Source organism: Taudactylus pleione, unplaced genomic scaffold (assembly GCF_031769625.1).
Source record: "Taudactylus pleione unplaced genomic scaffold, aTauple2 ptg000629l, whole genome shotgun sequence".
Taxonomy (NCBI): Eukaryota; Metazoa; Chordata; class Amphibia; order Anura; family Myobatrachidae; genus Taudactylus; species Taudactylus pleione.
Window position 1 is genome coordinate 1,572,401 of NW_028285031.1, and position 17,009 is coordinate 1,589,409.

A 17,009-nucleotide genomic window follows, 5' to 3' on the forward strand; every position below is an offset into this window, starting at 1 on the left:
CGACAAGCGTGCGTCTGTCTGTTAAAGGGTGGTGTAACCCTCAAAGTGCGCTCCACAAAATATAAAAAAATATATTTTTTTCTGTCTTTGTGAACTGTGTGGGCTGTAGCCGCACCTGCATCCTCAAAGCAGCAGCGACAAGCGTGCGTCTGTCTGTTAAAGGGTGGTGTAACCCCCAAAGTGCGCTCCAACCAAAATAAAATAATCTTCTTTTTTTCTGTGTTTGTGTGTGAAATGTATGCGCAGTAGCCGCACCTGCATCCTCAAAACAGCAGTGACAAGCGTGTGTCTGTCTGTTAAAGGTTGGTGTAACCCTCAAAGTGCGCTCCACAAAAAATAAAAACTTATTTTTTTTTCTCTTTGTGAATTGTGTGGGCTGTAGCTGCACCTGCATCCTCAAAGCAGCAGCGCCAAGCGTGCGTCTGTCTGTTAAAGGGTAGTGTAACCCCCAAAGTGCTCTCCAACCAAAATAAAATAATCTTTTTTTCTGTGTTTGTGTGTGAAATGTATGTGCAGTAGCCGCAGCTGCATCCTCAAAGCAGCAGCGACAAGCGTGCGTCTGTCTGTTAAAGGGTGGTGTAACCCTCAAAGTGCGCTCCACATAAAATAAAAAATTCTTCTTTTTTTTGTTGTCTTTGTGAATTGTGTGGGCTGTAGCCGCACCTGCATCCTCAAAGCAGCAGCGTCAAGCGTGCGTCTGTCTGTTAAAGGGTGGTGTAACCCCCAAAGTGCACTCCAACAAAAATAAAACATTTTCTTCTGTGTTTGTGAATTGTGTGCACTGTACGTGCATCAACAAAGGAGCAGCGCCAAGCGTGCGCCTGTGTCCCATAAGTCTGTTAAAGGGTGGTGTAACCCCCAAAGTGCACTCCACAAAAAATAAACAATTCTTTTTTTTCTGTGTTTGTGTGCGAAATGTAGGCGCAGTAGCCGCACGTGCATCAACACAGCAGCAGCGCCAAGCGTGCGCCTGTGTCATAAGTCAAGGGCCGGTTTGGACATCTGGTCCGGACTGAAGGAAGTGCCAACAATTTCTGACAAGTCAACTGTCACTGCATTTGATACTGTCACCATTGACAGAATGGTGGAGGATTACATCGGTGACAGCATCCAAGTAGGCATGTCAGACAGTCCGTACCTGTACTGGCAGGAAAAAGAGGCAATTTGGAGGCCCTTGTACAAACTGGCTCTATTTTACCTGAGTTGCCCCCCCTCCAGTGTGTACTCCGAAAGATTGTTTAGTGCAGCCGGGAACCTTGTCAGCGAAAGGCGTAGGAGGTTGCTTCCACAAAATGTGGAGAAGATGATGTTCATAAAAATGAATTATCAACTCTTCCAGGGAGACCAGCCTCCAGAACGTACAGAGAGACCTATGGTAGTGGATTCCAGCGGGTACTAATTAATACTCTGTGAGGATGAGGATGTACACAACACTGAAGAGGGTGAGGAATCGGTGGATGAGGAGGATAAGGACGACATCTTGCCTCCGTAGAGCCAGTTTGTGCAGGGACAGATTAATTGCCAGCTTGTTTTTGGGGGGCCCAAACGAACCAATCATTTCAGCCACAGTCGTGTGGCAGACCCTGGCGCTGAAATGATTGGTTTGTTAAAGTGTGCATGTCCTGTTTATACAACACAAGGGTGGGTAGGAGGGCCCAAGGACAATTCTATCTTGCACCTCTTTTTTTTCTTTGCATTATGTACTGTTTGGGGCCTAGTTTTTCAAACTGCCATCCTGTCTGCCACTGCAGTGTCACTACTAGATGGGCCACATGTTTGTGCCGCCCACTCGTGTCGCTTAGAATAGTCATCCAGCTACCTCGGTGCAACCTTTTGGAAATAAAAACACTATTGTGAGGTGTGAGGTGTTCAGAATAGACTGGAAATTAGTGGAAATTAAGGTTATTGAGGTTAATAATAGCATAGGAACATAAAAACCCACAAATTCTGTGATTTTAGCTGTTTTTATGCTTTTTTAAAAAAAAATACGGATCCAAAACACAAAACCCAGAACCCAAAACACGGAAGGGTGGTTTTGGCAAAAACAATCCAGATCCAAAACACGAAGAAAGATCCAGATCCAAAACCAAAACACAAAACACGAAAAGTGGCGGTGCCCTACTTTGTGGCCATCTGTGGATGTGTATTTTCACTTATCATCTCCTTAGCTGCAATATAGAACAAACCAGTAGCATTAGAGAGGTAAGGAATTTCCATTAAACGAGTACTGGGACCATTTATGCTGTTTTCTTCTGTCCTAAGACTAAACTCTGCTGTTTATTATTTGACTGTTGGAATCTAACCTACTAAGGCCGGGATGTACTAACCTTGCGATATACATCCCACCAGTCACCGCAAAATTACTAATCGCATATGTACTAACATATGCATTAGTATCGCAAAGGACAGCTCTTGAAATAAGAGCTGCCCTTTGCGAAGCTGCCGACGCCGGGTGAGGGGGTCTCCGTGTGGCTCCTTCCCCTCCTAGCTCCGGGAGCTTCCTGCTGGTGACCTGTGCAGGATGTCCTGGGATCCTCCTCCCTGCACCCGGAAGAAGAATAGGAGGAGAAGGAGGCGGGGGACCCACGAAGAGCAAGGGGCCGGCACACAGGAGGCTGAGGTGAGTCGGGGCTGAGATGAAGCGACGGGGAGAGGGATGCGGTAAGAAGCCAATAGGCTTCTATAGGGTAACGCCAGAAAAACCTGGCATTACCCTCTACATCGAAAATCAGGGTTTAGTACATATGAAAATATGGTAAAACCCCCGAAAACCCTGTTTTTACAGCATTCTTTCTTTAGTACATCCCGGCCTTTACCACTAACATACAGTATATTGGATTTCCAGGTGCCTTTTCAAGCCATTGGCAAAACTAGATTCATACAGTAATTGTTTTTCATTATGCTAATACATTTAATACTATTTAATATACCACCTTAATAATAGTACATTTTTTGATAAGGCAGAGTGTGAGGTTTGCAGAGTTACCTCCTCTAACTGTGGGTGCTCAATTATAGGGCACTGCTCTTCTAGGCTCCTGAGCTCTCGTGACATTGGGCGGGATGTACTAAAGCCAGAGCATTGAAAACTCCAAAAACCCCTAGTTTTCTGAGTTTTGGCCACATTCCCATAAGTACCAAGTTCCGGAATGCGATACATTCCAGAGCTTGGACCCGGCAAGCAATGCCATCTGCAGATGGCGTTGCTCAATAGAAGCCTATGGGCTTCTTATCGCATTGTGCTGTTAGAGGGATCCAATCAGATCTCTCCCAGTGACCCCCGCAGCACGAGAGTCATACGACACATGTACAGAGGGACTTCTGGGTCATAAACCTGTAAGTCCCTTTTCACAAAGGACAGCTCTTATTGGGAGAGCTACCCTTTGCTAATTTAGTCACATTTAAACACACTGAGGTCTTGGGTTCGATTCCCACCATGGCCCTAACTTTGTGGACTTTGTATATTCTCCCTGTGCTTGCGTGGGCTTCCTCCAGGTGCTCTGATTTCCTCCTACACTCCAAAAATATACTGGCATGTCAACTGGCTCTCAACAAAAATTAACCCTAGTGTGTATGTGTGTGAGCATGTGGTAGGGAATATAGGGCCTGATTCAGACCCGCTCGCGAGCGCACAGTGCTTGCAAGCGGGTCGATGGTCCCCGACTGCGCTTGCGGGTTGTTTGTTAAATCCAGAAAGGGTAGCATAATCCCTTTAGTGAGCGCTAAAGGGGTTATGCTTGGTTAATAAATGGGGGCCCCTCTCTCTTACCCCCTATTACTCTATCTACCTCCATCTCCCTTTCTCCCCTTCTCCTCTTGCCTCTCTCTCTCTCTCTCTCTTCCACCCATCTTCTTTTCGCTGTCTGACCCTCTTTGCTCTCTCTCCATTTGTTCTCCCTCCTTTTTTTCTTTCTTTCCCTTGTTTCTTTTCTCTCTGTTCATTTCCTCTTCGGCCTCTTTCTCTTTTTCTTTCTCCTCCTCCTTTTTTCTCTCTATTCTACTCCTCCCCCCCGTTCTCTCCCCTTCCCCTTGTCACACCTCTACCCTGACCACCTCCCACTGAGGTAGATCCCACTGGCAATAAATACAGCTTACTTCATATTATAATATAATCTTTTCTTGCTATGGTGTGAGCAAGCAGCACAGAAAAACACATTCTGCCAGACAGACTGACAAATGGACAAACAGAATGAGGGCCTGGTTCAGGGGTTGACACTGTAGCGGCGTTTGGCAAAGTTTAACCCTTCCCCTTGTGCAGCTGCGAGTGCCAGAAAGTGCAAGCCCGGAGACGCCTATTTTCAGCGCCTCTGTACACAGTAACACTGCCGGTGGTTCTAGACAGTGTAACATCAGTGGACCATCACCTGCCCCATCGACACTTGCACTAGCCTATGGAAGCGGCTGTGCGTCTGAGAACGCAACCCACTTTCACTGCCATGCCTGTGACACTCCCATAACCTGCCCACATGTAGGGGTTTTCTGCATTCACTTCAGGCCACCTCCCAGACACCGCCCAGGAACGCCCATGGCTTTGCCTCTCAAGCTCTGTTACCTGCTCTCTCGATAGCAACAGCACTGCTGTGTGTACACTCTGGTTTACAGAATTTGCGCATGCATAACCGCTGAACTCCGCCAACATTGGCATTGCATTTAGTTAGCGTCCGCCTCTGAATCAGGCCTTAAGTGTAATGTTTACTGATGTATCACTTAGATCAGCAATTTTCTGGATAGAAATAAATTTGCAGGTCAGTAAGAGGCATTGACTCCAGATGGGAAACGCTTGGTACATATTATAGGAGCCTATTTATTAAATAGTATTTGTGGGATATACCCTGTAAACACCTATTTAGGGGAATACCTGCAAATATTAAGGATCCCCTGGATGTACCATGGAGGAACCGCAGCAGATATCTCCTGCCTGCTGTCCCTGCCTTTCCAACACAGAAACAGCCGTAATGGGTAAAGAGAAGCACATGAGGGAAGAGGTCCCTGCTCGAGAGAGCTTACATCATATATTAATAAATATGCCCCTTAGTGCTAAGCTGAGAATGCTTCATCTCTAAGCTTTAGTACAGACAAAAACACAGTGAAAGGTTGCCCTGCAGTTCCAAGGAAAAATAGGAAAACATCCATTAAATTCTTCCTGTTACTGAGCTGTCCAAATAGGAAGAGAAAACATATTCAATGAACAGCCTGTACTCATTTTAGGAACAATAAAGTAAACAGATAAAACGGCATAATCAGGGATATGTTCATCTATTTCAGTTTTATTCCTGTAATGAATTGTAGGAATCTAAATCTTTTTGTCAGCCACTTATTGCACGTTCACTGAGATGACATTGTACTATGCCAATCTGCATAGTGAATTTAGCCCACGCCGACAATGTGAATGCACACGTGCGCAATTGCAGATCTATGCCCTCCCGATAGATTGCGGTACCACGGTAAGATTCACCCCATTCTGCCCACTTCACTAGGAAGTGGGTAGGATGGGGGAGAAGTGCCTACTCTTTCCGAGGTGCGGGGAGCTACCTGAGAAATTGGGTGCCTACCGCGGGTTCCGGGAGAGTAGGCATGTATGTATATAACTCGGCAATATCAACACCTGCGCACACACCTTTTTCAACATTTCCCAAGCAGCATATAGCCGCCATGTAGTGCAGACTGCCTAATAACACAGAGTGAAGAGAGCACAGTGTTTTCAGCGCAGTATAGCAGCAATAACCGATTAAAGTACAGAAGCTGCACAGCTATGTCTGCAAGATGCAGAAATACAAGATAATAGGGTTTATCAAGCTAAAAGTTGCAGAAAATTATACAACCTGGAAGTTTGCTATGGAAATGTAGAGATATAGAGAGCACCACGGGGACCATAGGCTTAGGTGTAGAGCAACATGTGTACTTTATAATACAAGGGAAAGAATCAGCAAAGGACATGAGGACAGCACTTCAAGGAGCATATCAAGATGGAGGTCTCATGAGGAGCATAAATGTAAGATGTGTATTGTATAACACCAAATTAAATTAATGCAGTAGTATGAGTGATTACATAGTCAAAATTATGTCTGTCTCTCAACAACTAATGCCTGTTGGTGTGCAAGTAGACCATGAAGAGATTGCTACAGCAATGCTGCAGAATGCCTGAGTTTGACTTCTTGGTTGTGGCAGTAAAGGCAAACACAGTAAAGTTAACAATAGACATAGAGCAAAGTTATTTCAATTTCAAGATTGTGAGCCCTGTGATTTGCGTGCTGAAACAACTACATTACATACAAAAAGTGGAAAATTGTGAAAATTTTAATTCAATTGTCACAAGCGATAACAAATCAATTAAGTGCAAGAAATAGAATGGGAAGCTGATTGAGGTAGTCCTAAGTGTACAGACAGCAGCAGAAAGGCATACTGATTTAGGTGCAACAAGACATTTCAGCTACAATGAGGAATGGTACACCAAGTTAACCAAATCACTATAAAAGGAATTGTCAATCAAGTCCTTACAGATACTAAAGTTGGGACAATTAAAAGCTCACTTAAAAATTGCACAGATATCCAAAGTGTGTTTTATGTAGCAGAATTGTGAACATATATTAATGAAATTAGTGTCCTAGAACAGAGAAGCCACAGAGTTCACTTCACTGAAGGAAAGTGCATTGTGAGAAATATAAGAGGGACTGTCACAGCTGCAGACACAAGGTGTCTTTAATATGTTGTGATTTCCATCTCTATATATATATTTTCTTTTAGATATATTCTTTATCTGTATGTCTACCGACTCTACTTATCATTAAAAAATAGGGCCGTCATTTGTAATTGAAGCTAAACTAAACCAAATTTGACTGTTAAAACATAATTAAATACAATAAAATAGAGTAGTGAAAATAACAAAGTGACGGCAGTACAATCATATGAAGGGTTAATTGAGTTATCTGATCGTGACGACCTGATCTGTTGTTGGGCAATCATATAGTACTAGTATAAATAAATATATATCAATACAGTAATAGGGATCTAAAATTTATTTTTTATCATGTATTTTTTATAATTGGTATTTCCTATAATTGGGACTTTTTATTATTATTTTTCACCTTTTAATGTATAAATACTAATGAGGTAATGTAGGAATGCTGCCGCAGTAAGCTATGAACTAGATTAGCAATGTAGAATACGAGTATTGGGACAATTAAGCGGAATGTTGTTGTCTGGAAAGAACACAGATGCTGTTATGCATTCGCTTGATATATAGAAACAGCCTGAAAGTGAGACCTGACCCGCACAAGGTAATTGCAAACATGTGCAAATGATAAGGACTGAATGGCTGTGCATACGTACCTAACAGGGACAACAGCTGTTACAATTAGCGGCAATACCATATATAAACGGAAACCACTACTACTAACCACACTTGTTGAACCTTCTTCCTGATGAAGCCGCTGAGTCAGTAGAAAGGCGGAGAAACGCGTTGATTAGAGGACCAAGTGGCAGAGATCACTTTGTTGTTGGTGCCAGAAAATACGCTGTCCCTGAAACCTCGGATATCCCTCTCCGTGTGACTCAGCTTCTGCTATTACAAGTGGAATACATGCACGCCGGCTCATGTGAAGGAGGAGCATGAGCCACACAGAAGTTACACACTGAACCGGAGGTCCGGTAGGGTAAGCCCTAAGGCAGGAATGGGGAACCTCAGGCCCCCGGAATCATTTGGTCTGGCCCTTTGAGCTTTTTTCTGCTAGCTTCATCTTGCTAGCAGGGTGCCTAGAATGGCACCCTGAAGCCAGAATCTATGCAGCAGTGCCACCTGGAGCGTCCTTAGGGTGCTTCAGACAGTCAAACCGCTGCCCTTACAGCTCCCCGGGGCATCCTTAGAATGCTCTGGGCATTGCTGTAATCACTGGCAATTATGGCCCCGTCCCCATGTGATGTCACACGGATGGGGCGTGGCCTGCACCGAACCCGCAAATAATGTTATATATATGAAAATGGCCCTCGGCAGAAAAAAGGTTCCCCACCCCTGCCATAAGGGTGAGCTATCCTAAAGGGGCATTTTTTGCATGCATGCTATTTTAAAATGCCCAGGACTCTCCCTATGCACATTTTTTATACTCAACAGATTGCTCTCTGGCAGCTGTCAGATTGATTTGCTACTGTGTATATCTTTTGACAGAACCTGCTAATAGTAACTTAATTGCAACCACACTAGGCTTTGCGCCTTTGGAATGTGTGCAATAACAATATCAAAAGGAGTTATACTAACAATCCTCGGATGACCACAAATATACAGTGACATCATTGGACCGAATTATCAACCCGAGGATTAATTAAGTATCATATGATTAATTATTTCTATGTAGAAACAGCACAACAACATTAATCATTTAACTCTCTCTATTTGGCTTATTCAGCACAATTGTCCACTCACCATTTTTTTATTACTTATTTTTTTTTTTTTATTATTATTATTATTATTATTATTATTTGTTTTTTTATTGTTGCCAATGTAAGGTGTAAAATATATTTTAATTGTGACTTTATAACCTGATCACTATATTGTACTTTACTACACTCGGTTTTATGACCCACTACAAAGGGTGTATCTATGCAAATTTATATATTTTTTAAATGTTGAGAATAAATTATTTAACTGACTAGTGCCTCATTCTGTTATGTCAGCAGTTGTAAATCCTTGACACAGAGCACTGCTACGCGATGATGACAAATGAATTGAAGTCATTAGATCTCTGGCCTAGAAGATTTTGTTCACCTTGGATATGAAAATGTTCAGAAGCTACAGAGCGGGATGGTCACAGTAATGTTAGTGACTGACACCCGTATGTGAGAGCTGTATTGCAGAGTAACAAAGTCATCAGCCATTTCCAAAATCAACAAGCAAAGCTACAAAACCACCTGAAATAGTACATTCAGATGTATGTGGTCCAATGGAAGTAATATACAGATACTTTGTGACGTTTATAGATGACTTCGCAAGGATGACACGTTCACTTCATCAGAGAAAAATCTGAAGTGGTGAAAAAGATTCAAGATTAGTTGAAGACTTGTAGAGAATCAAACAGGTCACAGACTCTAAGATCTGATAACGGTGGAGAATATCTCAACAAAGAGGTGGAACAATTCTTAAGAAAAAAATTAATAAAGCATCAGTTGATAATTACCTGTTCTCCTGAGCAAAATGGTATCAGTGATCGAGCAAACCATACACAAGTAGAGAGAGCTAGATGCATACTAAAGGATGCAGGCCTAGACAAGCAATTAAGTGCAGAAGCTGTGTACACAGCAGTTTATCTCAATAACCGTTCTACAGTCGCCCCCTAAAGGACATAACACCTATTGAAGCGTGGTCAAACCAAGTCTTAGGGCTCTATTTATTATCATTATTTTTACTAAAATAAAGGGAAAAGGGGTGTTTTCACACCCTTTTCACATTATTTTAGTTTCACCTAAAGTTACTACAGGGCAATTGGAGTAGAATTCATAAAATCGATCGTGGGGGCGGGGCTTAGTGTCAGGGGCGGGGCTTAGCAGGGGGGTAGCAGCTGCGGCAGGTCAGTGCATGCGCGGGCACTTGTCACGGTATTTTTTGCGAAAATATCGTTATAAGGCTGCGGAGGGGATTCGCATGGACAGAGCTTTATCACAAGCTCTGTCCCTGCAAGGGATTTGTAGTAAATCCCTGTGATATTGTTTGAATTCACAATGCGAATTCAGTCAGTAATATCACACTACAATCTGCATTCCCAATGCGAATTGTACTAAATAGAGTCCTAAGACATCTCAGAACTTTTGGAAGTACAGCATATGTGCATATACCAAAGGAGAAAAGACGAAAGCTGGATTCAATGTTAGTAAAGTGCATCATGTTTGGCTATTGCCATGAGAGCAAAGGTTACAGATTGTGGAATCCAAATACCAGGAAGCGTGTCAAGTTCAGAGATGTTATCTTTAAAGAAACAACACAAATTGAAGAAAAGTTAGAAGCTCATATGCAGAGAAAGTGTGTCACTGAACAAGCCAGAAGCTGAATCAGAGACTATCAGAGTGGAAGTTCAACCACAGAGGAGGTCTTCTGCAAAGTCAAATATCGGCAGCCACCTAGGAGATATTATGAAGAATTTGCAAACCTTTCATTTGGTGAGCCAAGTCATCGCAAGACAGTTAATAGTTAATAGGTATTCTGCATGAAATTAAAGCAGATGGATGCATTGCACAGTACAAGGCCTGATTGGTTGCAAAGGGTTATAAACCACAAATCAGGAATCGATTATGGCAAGATCGGTCATAGCTATATCAGCATTGCATGATATATTACTGTATTAACTGGATTTCGATTCAGCATTCCTGAACATTTGACTAACAGGAAATTTACTTGGACCCGCCAGAACACTATAATTAAAAGATGTTCAAGAAAGGAGACTAAAACTCCAGACCACGTGCCATAGTCAGACATTCCCAAAGAAAACCTTTGATCCCTCAGTGAGGGAGACCCATGATCGCTATTGTGAATGTCGCAAGACAGAACATGACTTAGGGGTCTATGTAACAAGCCAAACTTTATTTAAATCGTGCAGACACAAAAGTTCATCACAAAGCCGCAGCAGTATCACTCCAGAAGTATAAACAACAGCATCTCTCACAGAAAGACTACTCACAGAAAAGCAGCACATCACTGCCTCACTTACAGAAATACACATCTCTGACAGAAAAATTTCAACTATTTTATTCACTTACACTGTTATCCAGTTACCTGTTTACTCATTAAAAATAATTCAAATTAATCAGCCTATTCTGAAATTTTTTTTCTCCTATTCTGTATCTGTTTCACCCTATTTCATCACAACAAGGGCCATTTTATAAGCTAGATATACCACTCTTCAATGTGCGGTCACGCTCTGATATACACAAACCTTGAGTGGCCTCATGAGTCGTAAACGCCAAGGCGTGCGTATATCTCAGAGCACAACGCAATTTGCGCTGAATGGCGTTATCGTGGCTCCGCCCTCTGCCTCACAATGCCTTTATTTTCGGCATTGTGAGGAGGGGGCGGGGCCACAATGACGCAATCGTGCTGCTCCACCCATGGACCCTGCCCCCAACACGGACCCATTGCCTGGCCCCGCCCCCCACTGTTTGCAGGCATTCAGCTCCCTCCCGAAATATATATATATATATATATAAATATAGGGAAAGAGAGTGCCACATGTGATAATGCGACACTGCTGAGGAGCTGGGCCATCACAACTACACATACCCTATACAAGAAACGGGTCCGTCCGGGACTTCGCAGGGACAGTGTGTGAACAAAACTGTCTACGATTTGAAGAACACTTTTCAGTTGTTATCACCTTACTGCAAAACATGTGGCAACAGGATCTCTGGGCAATGGCAATGCTGTGGAAATATAGAAGTGGATGAAGACTAAGGGGTCTATTCATTAAGTTAATTATCGATAATTAACATACTGACTCACCGCGAGTGCCGAAGCAATTCATCATTGCTCCGATACAGAGACAGCTGATCTGAAAGTCAGCTGTCTCCCCGAACGCTTTCACTGCTCCTTTTGGTGCTAGTGGTCTGTGTGACCTGGAGTTCACAGGCTCACCATCCCTGACGTCCGTCAGAAGGAGCCGGACAGGGAAGGAGCGGGGTGTGCGCTGCGAGTGGGAGCAAATGGCATCTGAAGATGGCGAATGCTCCCGCAGTCAAGCTCGGAAAATAATAGTTTTTTCGGAGCTTGATGGACTTCTGTCCCCATACTAGTCTAAGAGGACAGCGGGCCACATCGCAAGTGAAAGGTAGGCACCTTATTGATGGATGGCCCTAAAACTTAATTTCTACAAAAGCAGGTGAAAATTAAGAAATGAAGTGATAATGAATAGACCCCTAACCCTCAGCTAATAAAATACAAGATGGAGGCAGTTTACTAGCTAGAATATCAGAAATAAACCTCAACTAACTAATTACTGGTAAACTATTTCCAGACAACTTAGTTTGGGTATACTTATTTACTGTCTGCACCACATTCTGCTAACCAGAACTATTCCCTAATGAATACCTTCACTGCCTATTGCATTTTTATTTTTTTGCAACCAGATGCTATTGCTATAAATTACATTTCTAACTTATTTGCACCTATTAAATTGCCTATGATCTTGCTCTGTTTTTACATTTTACAATTGTCTTTACTTTTTGACTATACTTTTTGCCTGTATTTGCGGGGTGGGTGCATTGCCTGTATTTGCGGGGTGGGTGCATTGCCTGTATTTGCGGGGTGGGGGCTGGTGTTGAGTTGGAAGAATGTCTTGCTCAGCCCCTGCATTGAGGCAGTAGCTTTGCTCCTCTCTGTGCCTGCTTGCTCTGGTTGGATATATACAGCCTCCCAGCTTTCAGTACAGGAGCGAGTAGTAACTGCCTGCTGAAAGAATATCTCCCCTACTGGACACCTCAGCCACCAACTGAACACACTTTAAGGCAGTTTAATCAATGAACCCTTAAAAGTAAATTATTTTTATTTTTTTTGCTTTTTTTACTCACCAGGTCTCCTTTCTTGGTCAGCCACACTCTTAGGCATCCACACTGTTATCTGCAACAACTGTAGCTGACTTTACAGGAGTCTTTCCAAGCAGGAAAATACTATCACACACCAGGGGATAAAGTTTATTTTAGATAAACATGCGAAGCAATGCTATGCAGCCTCCCCCTCCTGTACGTTTGGGGTACTTCACTCTATTCAGATTTCAGGGAAGGGACTGATTTATTTTTATAGCATACGGAGTGTTTAAAAGAACCTATCCTGTTCTGTGTTATGTAATAATGTTCTTGACCATAATAAATATGTACCGTGACAGTTGCAGTGAATTTCTGTTACTCAGTGAAGCTCTGGTTTGGTTAAGCAGGCAAGTGACAGCAAGGGGTACATGCTTCTGGGACACTGATAGCTTTAATATGATCCTCTTTCTTTGATTGATGGCGGGGAGGCAGGCAAAAATAGCAAGGCCCTTATGAGTAAAAGGGACTTCTGTATGTGTCATACTAAGTATCATAGAAGGGGGGAGTGGAAAGGGAATTAAAATTAAAGTGCAAGTGGGATGGTAGCATTTGTACTTGTTTCTGTATGAGTGAGAAATCCCACTGCAACAGTATCTCCCAGATGGGGCACTTTTCGGGTATGGGGGCCTGATTCAGAGATGGACGCAGTAGTTACAGCCGCTCTGTCTTCGGATGCAGCTGCTGCGTGAAAATATGCTAATGCTGCAGGAGGCGTCTTGTTTTAATAGACGCCTCCTGCATGCTTGTGTGATCCGCCGCTGCATCCGAAGACGCATCATCTGCTCTCTCTGCATGAACATCGGTCATCTGAGTGACCTTGGGGATGGCCGGAGATTTTACGCTGCTGAGGCCAGTAAATCAGCATTAGACACTGGCCTTGGACACATTTTCATTTTGGGAAACACTTCCCGGCACTGCCTCTTACCCGCCGCCAAAGGCTGCGGCTTAGGGGGCACTGCGTCCTGCGACGTAAGATCCTTTCTGCACATGCTCCAAAGCGGTCCAGTGCTTGCACAGTACAGAAAACATCAGAGATGTACATAAACCATCAGTTTTGCGTACATCATTGAATCAAGTCCATGGCCAGCTATTGCCACCCTTTATTCAGTAATCTCTGAATGATCACAGAGCTATTGCTGCAACTGTTGTGCACCTCTTGCCTTGCGTTCATCATCACTCACTGGGCTCTATTTACTACAATCCGCATATTGAATGCAGATTGTAGTGTGATATTACCGAGTGAATTCGCATTGCGAATTCAGGCACTATCACAGGGATTTACTACAAATCCCTTGCAGGGACAGAGCTTGCGATAAAGCTCTGTCCCTGCAAATCCCCTTCGGAGCCTTATCACAGTATTTTCGTGATTAAGTGCCCGCGCATGCGTTGACCGGTCACCGCTGCTAGAGTTTGCAAGGAGACAGGTCTGTGTCTATTGCCGCAACCGTATTTGCAGCTCCCTGCGCCCATGGTAATCCATCTCAGAGCAACTGTAGACGCTATATCGGACGCATCATCGAGATTTGCACCAGCCCAATGCAGATGCAGTATCTCCGATTGAACATGGACTCGTGCAAGAGCGTCTTTGTGTATTTGGGCGCAGCCTCTGTCAGCTACAAGCCCGGGTCTGGCTAACCCCCCACAAACCCCCCCCCCCACCCCACCCCACCCCCTTCCCCGATACCTCCTGGGAACGCTCACTAAAATCTGCATTTCCTGCGTCTAAATTTGTCCTGCATCTCGGTGCCATAACAATCAGGATGTATGCGCAGTGAGCCTCAGACGCAAGCGCAGTACTTAAAGCATCGGGAAACTGCACTCATATTGGCATCGTGTGAGACTCAGGCGCCATGTCTCCAGTGTTCCCACTTATCTCCAGAGCAAGGGTGGGTAATAAGCGGCCTCCTTGCTGTTGCAGAACTACTCATCCCAACATGCTCTGCCACAGTGTTGCACTTTAACCGTGCTAAAACTGTTGTAGGGCATCCCGGGATGTGTAGTTCAACAGCAGCTTGAGGGTCAAGTATTGCCAAACCCTGATCTAGAGTCACATGATTGCATGCAAACAGCTACAGAACTTTTTATGCCTGTGCAAGGCATCCCTTTATATAACCCTGATGTGCTGCCTGTCTGCCGTATCAATCCAGTGAAAGTGGCCATTTATCCTCCAGCTCCCCATAGCTCTGATGCTGGGGGGCCTGCTGTGCGGACCCCAGCAAATGTCTCATTCATGGTTTGTACATCAATGGTTTTCTCCTAATTGTTATAAACCATTGGTTAACCTACAGGTTCTCAAACTTGGTCCTCAGAACCCCAAACAGTGCATGTTTTGCAGGTCTCCTCACATAATTACTAGTGAAATAGTTAGCTGCACCTGTGGATCTTTTAATGAATACACCTGTGCACCTGCTGGGTGACCTGCAAAAAGCGAACTGTGTGGAGTCCTGAGGACCGAGTTTGAGAACCACTGGGTTAACCTGTTAAAGCCATCCCTATTCTACTCTGAGATCACCTGGGTACTAGATGACTATTCAGCACCTGGTGCTTATGTCACTACTGGACGTCGATAAAGGCTGCAAAACAAAAGTATAAACCAGAGGTTCCCAAAGTCCGCCATTACAGTCCACGTTTTAGGGATATCCAAGCTTGAGTACAGATGGTTAAATCAAATGGATTGAGGTACTAATTAAGTCACCTGTGCTCAAGCATGGATATCCCTAAAACGTGGACTGTAATAGTGGACTTTGGGAACCTCTGTTATAAACTGAGCTGTCTAGTCCATTAATTTTAACTATTTATGAGGCATGTTTACTAAAAATCAAACATGCAAATGTCACAGCATGCCATGTACATTACTAAACATGAAAACTGAAAGTAATTGGAAAAGTAAAATCAAAATTTTTTTTAAATCCTGAATTTTTATTAATTATTACTGTTATTTATTCCACAGCGTCTAACAAATTACAAAAGCAAATGGGCAAACAAGAAAACCGGTATTAACAGTACCGAACAATGCAGGACAAGGACATGCTGCATAAGCAATCATAACACTTAAACAAGCAGCAGGGCGTCAGCAACCAAGTGTTATGTGCCGTTGTGGGGAGATAGGAGTAATGATAGTATAAGTAAGGGAAGGAGAAGCACATGAGGGGAGAGGGCCCTGCTTGTGAGAGCTTAAAGGGGAGTGGCAGACAGACAGGGGCGACACAGATGGGGTAGACAGTGTGGAAGGAGCAAGGAGCAGTGGGTTAGGATGAGACCTAGATGGCTTTGATGAAGTAGTGGGTTTTGAAAGCCCATTTGAAGATTAGTAAAGAGGGAATAGTCTGATAGGGAGAGGGTGAGAACTCCAAAGGTGGGGAGCACCACAGGCAAAAACTTGGAGGCTGGTGTGGGAGGAAGTAATCAGTTGGCAGGAGCAGGGGAACCAACAGCCACGCCGTACAACTAATATTCTAATACAGAAGGAGGTGTAGGAAAAAGACGCCTCCTATATGCATCGGAGATCTGAGTGCTGCGTCCGAAGAGGCAGCGGCAGATCACCATCATGACCATCGGTCACAGCCCCCAGACAGTTTGCATATGCTACAGCTTACTCAGACTGCCGTCAGAACTGGACAGCAGGGTCCAGGAAGTCTGTGTCTGATGATACAGACCCTGGCCTTGGCACACCTGTAAAACGGGTGTGACATACCCCTGTTTTGTAGAACGTTCCTTGTGTCTGTCCCACATATGCTGCAGCCTATCAAGGGGGGACTGTGAGCAATCACGCAGGACCCGTTCTGCACATGCGCAGACCCACAACAATTGGAAATGTACGCAAACCATCGGGTTTGCGTACATCTCTGAATCAGACCCAGAGTCGCTGGACCATTTGAGCCGCATGCACTAAGGAATGTATTGGGTGTTTGTGGCCGATGGCTGTGCAGACACACGGAAATATGAATTCTTATGGGCGTGTTATGGAAGTGTCATGGGCATGGCACAGGAGTGGTTTTGGACTCAGACGCTTAATTGCATACACTGGAGGCCATAGTCTGATGAAGATTCTGCACCTAGCATCAGGGCTGTTGAAGGGGACGTGGCCAAATCCAGGATGCATGACCATGCCCTCTTTGCAAAAAAAATCATGACAGATACTATGCGCCAGTGCCGCACAATGCAAAAGGCAGACATTTGCCTCCCTCAGCAGCTGGCCCTGGCCTCCGCCGGGTTCCTCCAAGAGGTCCGGGCCTGGGTAATTAGTACCAGCCCCCCCCCTCACAGTGCCTCTGCCCAGCATGGGGCTGGTGCAAGTCCCAATGGTACTTCCAATGGTTATGACCATTGGAGGCTCTAGAGGTGAGGCTGCAGGGAGCAACACCAACTACCACCCCAAACATCGCCGACCGGGACTCACTGGCAATTGATGTGGCTCCCCTATTAGAATTTTGCACTGGTTATGACTGAAGCCG

General features: G+C 44.2%; 1 protein-coding gene across 2 annotated transcripts in view; it reads right to left on the minus strand.

Moving 5' to 3' along the window:
* The window catches only part of LOC148479214 (leukotriene C4 synthase-like), a 98,795-nt gene extending 86,180 nt beyond the window's left edge, over positions 1 to 12,615 (minus strand). The window contains exon 1 of one of the 2 annotated variants that reach the window (XM_088454742.1): positions 12,541 to 12,615. The gene's annotated coding sequence lies outside the window, so the exon portion shown is untranslated. The remainder of the gene's footprint in view (positions 1 to 12,540) is intronic. The other variant, XM_088454745.1, reaches the window with a different exon arrangement.
* Between the last annotated feature and the right edge of the window lie 4,394 nt (positions 12,616 to 17,009).